The sequence below is a fragment of the Falco cherrug genome, chromosome 14, assembly GCF_023634085.1.
Source record: "Falco cherrug isolate bFalChe1 chromosome 14, bFalChe1.pri, whole genome shotgun sequence".
In the NCBI taxonomy this organism is placed as follows: Eukaryota; Metazoa; Chordata; class Aves; order Falconiformes; family Falconidae; genus Falco; species Falco cherrug.
In genome coordinates, this window is record NC_073710.1 from 18,967,428 (window position 1) to 18,977,809 (window position 10,382).

At 40.3% G+C, this 10,382-nt stretch overlaps 1 long non-coding RNA gene across 1 annotated transcript in view; it reads right to left on the reverse strand.

Annotated features, from left to right (window-relative positions):
* The window catches only part of LOC114015489 (uncharacterized), a 153,741-nt gene extending 144,671 nt beyond the window's left edge, over positions 1-9,070 (reverse strand). The window contains exon 1 of the long non-coding RNA XR_008735075.1: positions 5,285-9,070. This is a non-coding gene — a long non-coding RNA (uncharacterized LOC114015489). The remainder of the gene's footprint in view (positions 1-5,284) is intronic.
* Between the last annotated feature and the right edge of the window lie 1,312 nt (positions 9,071-10,382).

Consider the following 10,382-nt stretch of genomic DNA (forward strand, 5'->3'; position numbering starts at 1 on the left):
CACCAATGAAATTCTGATGACAAATTCATGCTTATGCTGTAAGACTCTAGTAGTCAGTCCTCAAAACCAAAACATTTTGAGGACAAACATTGACTCCTCCTATAAAAAAACCTAACAGAATCTAAACTGGAGATACATCCCTGTAAACCCCCATAATTTTTCAGGCTATTTTTTTCATGCAACGATTAGCATTACTCACCAGTTAACAAAAGCACAAAACTCTTGTGGATTATCTGAGAAAGAAGATATCTCTTCAAAAGTAAATTGGGGTGGCGGTTTTTTTGTTCATTCATTTGGTTGGGTTTTTTTTAAGAGTATCTATTAGAATTCTGGATTTTTGAGAACTGGGATTCACCAAAAACATTTAAGAAGTAAACATCTGCCCCAAAAGCATGGCTCTGGCACTGAAGCATAGTTGCGAAAAAGGTCCCTTTGGCAGTGACTCCTGAGGGCTTTTGGACCCTACTTCATGTCCTGGCTGCCCAGTCCGTGAGATGATGCTGGGATCTAGAAATCAAGCCAGGCTTTCCTGACATCTGTTCAGATGCTCCTAAAAGTGAACGGATCTGTACATGTGTGAGTACCTAAGCCATGTGTTGGAATTCCTCAGCGTGTGAGGACCTGGATGAATACAGACTTCAGAAATCCAGGTGGTCAGTCAGCTGGAGGGGAGCAGCAAGGACTCGGGGCCAAAGGGCAATACAGCTGCACCGCGAAGAATCAATCAGGCGAGTCAAACTTGAATTCAACGCCACAGACATGACGCTCAGCTTAATTTCAAAAGGGTCCTAGTAGGCACTGACCATCTCCTCTGCTGTATGTGAAGTCAGGATTTGATCCACAGGGTCAGGATTTTCAGAGGACAATAATAAGGGCTTGTTCACACAACCTTTCCCTGTTCCAGCTGGTTATTATCCCAACTCCCTACCTGCATGCTGGTGACCTCTTGCTGGAGGCTGGTACCCCTTCTGACATGCCATCTCAGAGATGTTTTTCTCACACTGAACTGGGTTGGCTCAAATAGTTTAAATGCCAACAAGGCATTTCAGAGCCCTGAAATGTTTGCGAATATTCCTCGCAGCCAGTGAGCTGGAAGGTCTTAAGGGGAAGTAGCTGCCTGAAGCGCTGAGGAGCAATGTGGTAGATAGCACCTTGAGGAAGGCGAGCGGGCAGGCAAGGTGTTAGGGAATGTGGCATCCAGCTCCCATCAAGCTTCATTAAGGTTTAAGGTAACATTTTTAGGCTCAGTTGAAAATCTTATTCTAAGATGGCATTCCAGTGTTTCCATTTTCAGTTTTACTGCTCCTCTCTATGATCCTGAGAGTATGTGAGAAGCAACATACAAATAGGAATAATAGTAATTAATCGCTCTGTTAAAATAAGTGCATAAAATCCAGGCCCTATTGAAATTAATATCAGAGCACTTTCACCAAGGGCAGGACTTCACTTACTGGATGTACTCTGGCATAAAGCCAGTGGCAGTAGATCAGTGTCAGGGTAGCTACAAATGACTGCTCTGGCAGTGATGGAGCACAGGCACTTTCTATTTTTTAGTTTCCTTATTCCCATTAACACATGCAAATGATGTGCCTTTCTGTGTCTTTTTTGCTTTAGCAACCTCAGTTAATTCCCTGTTAACAGAGATTTTTTCGGTCATCTTCAATAGACGTTTATTTCATCTTGTCTTTCTTTTGAGGTAGAAGGAAGAGAGCACAATGAGCAGTAATGGAAAGAGATTAAAAATGGCAGAGTAACAAAGCACAAGAATGAATACTGAAGCTACCTTATTCTTACATTAAAAACCTGACCAGAAGTAACAGACTAAAATGTACAGTACAGAAACATTGAACCAGCAGAGATGTTTGTAAACTCTTGAATACCCTTGTCAGGTAAATCTCTACTGTGCTGTATTTGTAGATGCAGCCTTATAACTGTTTCAGAACAATGGCCTTTGCATATGCCACAACTACGTTTTGAACATATTTTTCAGACATATGCCATTCAGTGGTGGTTGTTAAATGCTCCATCCATAAGCCATTATGCTCTTCTATATTGAGGTTTCACTGCAACAGGCAGCTGTTTGACAGAGAATAAACTCCTGGGGACAGCAGCAAATCAAATTAAATATATCTCCACAGAGCTATCATAGGGGGTTGCATGGCTTGACAGGCTGCATCAAGAGCAATAAGCACACAAAAGAAGAGCAAACCTGAGATAAATCAAGACAGACCAAATGAGGAAGCAGACAGACAAATCACTATTGGCTTCATGAAAGTCATTAGGAGTTTCAATGTTGATTTCAAAAGAACCAGTATTTCAGCTGTCTATCTGTGGGCATGAAGTTTTTAATCCTATAAAAGTCAGAGACTACCAAATTATTGTTCTTTTCTCATTCACTTTTATAAGCTCAATTATGGGAAATTATACTCACTGATATGCCAATAAATAAGTTCACTGAGGGAAAAAAAAAAGAAGTGGAACATGCTAATAGTTAAGGCATCGTTCACTCTCTTCTCTTTTTTTTTTTTCCTCATATAGAGTTTAGCAGGCTTTAACGAAAGAAAATGGCTTGATTGCTTCAAGAAGACCCAAACCTGTATTCATCTCAAACTCATTAAGATCTTTTCTACGCACAAGACAATATGAGTGTTTTCTTTCCTCCTACTTTTCTATTATGTATGATCAAAACCTATCAAATACATACTGGTAGTATATACACACTCTGCATTAGGGAGGGAGGAGAAACAGCAAGAGAAGTGTCAACGTAGTAAATACATTCCTCTTAATAAATCCGATTACATTAACAATGGCCTAAGTATATAAGTGCACACTTCAGGGAATTGTAAAGTACCCACATGATACCTTTCTTCAGTATATTTTATATCAAAAACCTGCTTTCAATACTCCCTCTCTCAGCCACTTGTTTCAGCCTGAATATACGCAAGTCCTCAGAATAATTTTCTTCTGGAAAAGAAATTATAAACCTATGTAGAAGTGAGAACAACCTTGTTCTGTTTTAAAAGCTTTCACTCCTACATCATTCGTTTTGTTAATGCTCTTTCTCACCTAACGCTTCACAGGCTCCTGATCAAACTGTGTAACGAGTCTACAATAGTCTTTTTTGTTTTTACAATTTTTCTGAGTGATCTTATCTTAATCAGATGCATAATTAAAAACAGAGAAATACACCTGTGGTGCTCTGACTCACAGAATAATTTCTTACAATCATGTATCACCATGGATCTGTCAAGCATCCCTCCACAGGCTGTTTGGGAAAAGTTAGGATGGAAACAGTGGACAGACGTCCCTAATTAGGCTAGCCCAGTATTATTTTAAAAATACTGTACATTCATTTGCCTGTGTCCAAGCTGGATTAGTCCATTCAGCTTGAAAGCTCCTGTGCAACGCTTACACCGCCATAACTACTGGTAAAAATTTTCAGCAAAGAGAAAAGCCCTAGGTGTTTCTTTCAGAACCAGTTATGAAGAATAGGTATCATTTTGCTCAAGTGTATATTGTTGCTTTTTCACAGAGATGCTTTAGCACCTTCCAACCAGCCCAGTGCTCTGGTGATGAACCTGGGAGATCACCTTGTTCCTGTGAAAGGCAGACAAAGCTGTCCTGATTTAAACCTCTGAAAATCTTTGCTTGGACAGGCTCAGAGGGAAAACAATCAGACAGCTAAATTCTCTGAAGCATTTAGCTGTACACAGCATGCTCCATTGCTTGGGATTGCAGGGTCTGAGCCAGAACTTCCCCTACAGCTGTGTCCCTGGCACCCAGAGCAGGGTGCAGCACAGGGCACTTAGGATGCGGGCAAACTGTCTCCTGCGACATCAGATCAGCTGCTGGTCGCCAAAAGGGAAAGGGAGGGGGGCCAGACCAAAGCAAAGCAGGAAGGGGAGCAAGTGGTGCTGTAAGGGGGTCAATGGGTGGCTGAGAAGCAGAGATCTGATATCCACCCACAGAGCTGAATTCTGCTGGAGTCTCTCCCCATATTTTCTCTAAGATGCTGAAGAGCTAGCCCCAGGCCAGGCCAGGCTTTCACAGGCACAGTGGAGTTTCTTGTCCATTCTTTTTGAGCATCAAGCAAAAACCAGGTGAGTCCCCATTCAAAAAGTTGCCAAGCAGCATAGTCAACCAACCGAAACTCCATTCGCACAGGTCATGGGCTACAAAAGTACTTGCTACAATCAAGTTGCAGTCACCTCATGCCGGGCTCTCAGAATTAGTGAGACACTTCTGTCAGGCACAGCTCGGTAGCAGTTACCCTGCTCCTGCTGCAGCAGAGCTAACAATCCCATGCAGCACCACAGTGACACGCATCTCATGACAAAATCTGCAACTGTCATGTTAAAGAAAGGCTTGAGTAGTATGCCATAAATAAAACACAGAGCTTCAGATTTTGAGTACAAGATCAAAGATCTATGGTGTAATACGTATTTCAAACACAGAACTATCTGAAGTTTGGTTAGAACTCAAAAGAATTATTCAAAAACACAGTTAAAACTTTATCCTTTCCCTAAAGCCATCCCCCTAACTTTAACATAACTCATAATGAGACCTTTACTTGCAGCAAATACAGGAACTTTCAAGGCCATCTTTTCAGGAGAATACTCTTTTAAAAAACCACAACAACATTTATTTAAAAAATTGAAGCAAACATATCTTAAATACTTCAATTGCATTTTAAATACCATTCTGGAACATGAAATTATTTAAGTATATTCTTAGATACAGACTGTAATAATGATTTTTTCACAATTTAAAGTTCTTGCATCGTTTCCTTTTTTTTGTAATTAAGCAGAAACAACTTAGGTTATTTTAATTCTCAATTTTTCCTTTTCTCCACCACTCCCCCCAACACTCCTGAATTCCAGCTCTGGTTAAGATTCAGTAAATGATTCCAGCCTAATCCCCAGTAATTGAGTTCAGGAGTTGTCTGGTTTAAAAATCACATTTAGGGAAAAATTTGCATATTTGTTTCAGCAAAGGAGTTACCTTAATTTTCCTTTGTACTTCCCATTCTTTAAAAAAGGGTCTATTAGTTTAAACAATTAGAGTAAAAACTTCTTTTGACTGCCATTTCTTAAAAATGGAAGCAAAGTGTCTTTTATTTCCTCACAATACTACTGACCCAGTTCCTGCCTAGTTATCTCTTTCAGCTACTAGTTGCAGGTGCTGCCTTTCAGGGATTGCAATTGTTCATTCTACCCACAGTTAAGAGATGATAGAAAGGAAGGTATTGATAAATATGATACATAATACAAAAATGCAATACAACCTTCTGTTTTTCAGTAGGTGAGCTATTGCAGTGAGGTAACGTGTCCTGCAGGGAGTTACTGCATCTCCAGAATAGCCACATGGAAAATGAATGCAACTCCTTTAAAATAACATAAAAATCTGTATTTGCACATGTTCATTATAGCCTTTGCAGCATATATAAAGTTTGAGTTTGCATTTATCACTGGGGCAAAATGATCAATACAACCCAAATCCCCCATTTTTTGCAGAAAACAAATCTCTTCAACAATGCTAGCACTTAAACCAGATCAGCAGATTCCAGCATTTAGCAAACCAAATTAAAATGGAATTTCTGAGCTTCTCTTTAAGCAGCCTACATAGACAGCAAGCATCTGGAGATGATACCAGACTTTAACACTTGTTGATAACGAGAGAAAAGGTGGCTAAAATGCCAGAAGCTGTTCTTCCAGCCCTGCACCACTGAGGGAATTAAGAGAACCTCAGGAAAGTGGCCCAAGCTATCTCCAGGAATAGCAGCTAATGAGCAGGCTGGTATTGAATCCAAAGAAGCCGACAAACCGTGACAACTTTAGCAGGGCTTGACATGTATTTTGTGAACTACCCTCTAACTGCAAGGCCTATCAGGTGGGTAATGGCTTCCAGGCATTGCCATAATAAACCACTGTTGAAAACAGTGACTGGAAGACAGAAGCCCATGTTAAACTGTCCTCGGGCTTTCAGCTGCAATCTGAGTGTAAGGTTTTAATAACTTATCCAGCATGTCAGATTACATATTGCTCTATCTCAGCATTCTCCAAGTACTTATCAGTCCTGGTACAGATTTATTTTAAGAGGAATGAGTATGCATTCATTTATTAGATATAATGTGGCAACAAGTGATTATTTTTTTTTCCGAACAGTTTCAGGTATCCTCAATAAAAAAAACCCTTAATTCTGATCCATGAAATGCCTTGAATGGAACCCACTTACACTATGCTTAGTTCCCTAACTATAAGCCTCTAGCTTGGATGTGACACATCAAGGCAACTCAGCTGGCCTTAGTACCCTGTGCACCACGTAGCTGATGCCTTGACGGAAGATTTATGGCAGCTGCATGTGGAAAAATATGTCAACAGACAGTAACTTGAATAAGTGCAGGAACACATCTGAACAGGTCTACAACATAGGACATCCCTTTAGGTCCATTTATGAGTCCTCTTTTGAAGACACGTACTAAATGGTGACAAACATCTATACAACATCCTAGTGGTTACCAAACTTGAGAAACGTGGGGCTTTCACCTCTGAGTGATACTAACACAGCCTTTTTCTTCCGCCTGATCTTTGTTGTGTTTGGAAATGAGTATTTTCGAGGCACCTGCTGTTCTATCAGATTTGTTGAGAAATTCAAATGCTTATGGAAGCAATAAAACACAATAAATGTGATTTCGTACTCCTCATTTTCTAAAGAAAATAATGCTACTGTGTAAATGTGTAAACTGCTCCTGGCATGCTGATCATAACCCTGATCTCTCCCTTCCTAGGGGAGTCTCCTTATCAAGAGGCACACGTTAGAACATGGGTCCTACTTAACTCCATGCATGTACAAAGACAGGCCCTACTCCCGTGACAAGAAAAACTGTGTAAGCTGATCATAAGAGAAGCATAATTGACAAAGTAGCATCATTTCTATTGATTTGCTTTCAAAAGTGGGATGCAGCTGTGAAACTGTGATGCTTTTGTATGCTACACCTAACAGCACCGCAGCTGCCCTACTGCTTCCTGAAGAAGTGAGCCACTGAAACCAGCCACCACTTTTTCTTTCTAGACACACGGTAACAGAAACTGTCCTGAGAAAGTCAGGGATGCAAAAGCCTACTGGCAAAACCTGTGCTTTTAACTAGGCAATCACATTACTTCATCCTGAGGGCATTTCTAGCAGGAGGTGCTGTCAGGTGTGTTTCTATGAGGAACAAATGGCACTAACTTAGGAATATTTTGTTTGTTACCAACTGCACTGCATAGGGCAACTGAGAAAATAAATGATTGTAGAAAACAAAGCAGCCCCTGACCCAACACATGGCACGCCTCCTCCCAATGCTTTAAGGGCTGAAATAAACTCTGACTTAGAAGTCCTACAGTCTATAGTCTCATATAGCAGTCCAGATAGCAGTACAAAATGTGAAGTGTTTACTGCCTCAGTGTTACATCATGACCTACAGCATTACATCAATTCAGCAGTCCTGGTTAAAAACCTGCACTCAAAACCACTGTCCCCTACCCAGAAACTTGCATGTCACCCTGTCTGAATACTAGAAAAAAAAATCAGAACTGTGAAAGCTGCTGAAAAGTAGATGCAAGCCAGTAGCAGAAAATTGTAACTTTACCAAATAATTCTCAGTCTTTACTATGCCTCATTTTAGAACCTAAGAATGGAAGGAGCTATAGATTTTAAGCTATTGCCCTTCTATTAATGCCACTTTTCCACCCGTAAGACATACCTTGGGCGGCTATTCTACAGCTATCAATACCACTGCTTCTAACAGCATAAGCCTTGGTAACTATAATGATACTTTCAATAACGTAACAGTTGCAAAATAGTTAGCAGCCTCTAAAATTGAGGATGGTAAAGGGAAGGATCTGATGTACAGATCAGATCTGTGCCAGCTTCTGTTGTGATATACCACAGCAGCTTCCACACCCAACAGTTCTGAGCTCACAATGCAGCGTGGCCAGTTTTGTAACAAGACCCACACACAGCTGCAAGACTTCTCAGTCGCAAGCAACAAACCAGTATTTGCTACGAAATGAAATCACCTGAGAAGCCGTTCAGAAGAACTGGCTTTTTATCCACAAAAAGGAAAACTTACTCATGATTTCAGCCTCGGCACTTCAAAGTGAAACATAGTGCAGTATTACATACTCTAAATTAATCTTAATATACGTTTTTTGAGACACATTACTACAGTAACAGGAAGCAATGACTTTGAGAACTTTTAGTATTTCAGCTTCTTTAAAAGACAAGCCATTACGCATCTTTAAACGCTACGGGCACGCACCTCAGAAATGGTGTAACAATTTTTACACACTGAGAGGGAGAAAAAGGAACTGGACTTCTCTCTTCTGACCTGCGAAGACTCACTTTGATAGAATAAGATCCCTCTCAAGTGACATTGTTATTGTCCTAGTAAGTAGTACAGATGGTGAATATGCTTTTTTTTTCTCTTCAGCATCATTCATGCTAAAATCACTCTTTAGTAGCAAGTTGGAAAATCCAAGCACTGCTGGACAGTTAAGAGTCTGTGACCAATGAAAGAAAACTAGTAACACTTAACAGCTGATGACTTTTATGCACAGACTGTCCCACTTTCATCTTCAGATGATCCTTTTGCACTTAAATTTGTGCTGATTCTGGTACAGAACTCACTGTAGGAATTTCTGGCCTCACATTGCTAACTTATCAATGTAACAGATGAAGTGACCTCAGAAAGCAAAACACAACCAATAACCAAAACCATAACAACTGTTGAAAAAGGAAATAACTCTGCAGGTGCTAGGGTTCTGATGGAGAACAGATGTCATATAACAAACGCACCCATCCATAATAGCTCCAGCAAGATGCTGCTACATCTTGGTCCGTAATCTGCTTCTCAGCCCCACGTCTCAAACACCTTAGAACAGCCCCTGTGAATATGAGTAAATTAAATTGACTGCCAATGCAGAAGTGACTGGTAATTCAATTTCTAGATCCATGTGGCATATGCATGGGGTGAGGCAGAAGGGGTAGACCTGGTCATGCCATGCCAGCTAAACTACATCAGTTAGCAGCTGAGCAATCAGTCCTGGAACCACAGGGTACAGATCTGAATTTGAGAGAAACTCCTATGGCTGGTGTAACGTGCCTAAATGGCAATATCTATCTTCCTGATTTTAAGATTGGTAGAAATAAAAAAAAAAAGGGGGGGGGGGGGGGGGATATGCCTGCTTCTCTTAGGCTGAGGGCAGATCTAAGTATCCGTAGTGCCTGTATTAGATATAAGAAGCCAGAAGTCTACGGAAATAACTGAAGCGTTAACAAAGTATTAGCAGCTTTGCTTTTTCTTCCTCATAAACTACTACCATTTCATGCCACTGAACCAATTCTCATACATTTGTCTGGGGGCCCAAGTAGGAAAAAACTCATTATATTTCAAGACCAGTTGTTAGGAATATAGGATTATGTCCTATTTCCAGATGCAATTAAAGCAGGAGTCTTAGTACTTCTTGAACTATGGGCAGGTGGATGCACTTAATTGCCCTCATAGCTCCTCCTGTTTCAAAATAAAAACATCTTTCAAAATCACTGCATTTTCACAACTCTTTCATTTGAAGTGAGTAACCCAGTTTCCTCAAACTTGAAGAGCTTAACCTAACAGAGTTCTCCTCTGTTCCTCCCAGCCAAGAATGGCTCGTACATATATACAGAAACAGCTAAATTCCACTTTGAAACCTGAATTCTAAAGGAGTTCAGAAAACTTAGAAAACCCCCAGGAGAATGAAGCCATCTTCTGATCACTGTTAAAAACAGAAGTAATGTGTCCTGTGGTAATTTTCACGGGGAAAATTTCTGTACCGATACACTTCAGTGCATGTGTTCACCCTAAGGCTCCGAAAAAACCTGGCTAGCAAAATGCACATGCTACACAGAAAAGAAAAAGCAATGTGTGAATAGTTTCTTCAGTCTCATATTCCGAAGTGTAGAATTACTTTTGAGTAACCTTTTCACACAGGGTGCTAAAAATATTTATGTATGTGTACCTATATACACACACAGTGTACTCCCTAATGTTAACATTCCAGCTCTAAAACTTGCATAACAAACTTCAGAGGGAACTTTAACAGAATTACAATGCCTTAAAAAGGTGGGTTTTGGAATAGAAGTGGCAACCAGGTTCTTAATGTAATAATGCCATGCCAGGAGAAGATGTATTAAACCAAAAGATTATATACATTTGACTCAAGTCATGCAGCTGCCTTCAACCCCCGTCTCTTTTCCAGCCTGAAGTCTCCTCTGGACATGCATTTGTTCAATACCTGTGATCAACTTTCAGCATTTCTTGATGGTGAACCACAGACTTCATTTTTAAAACCTTCCATATG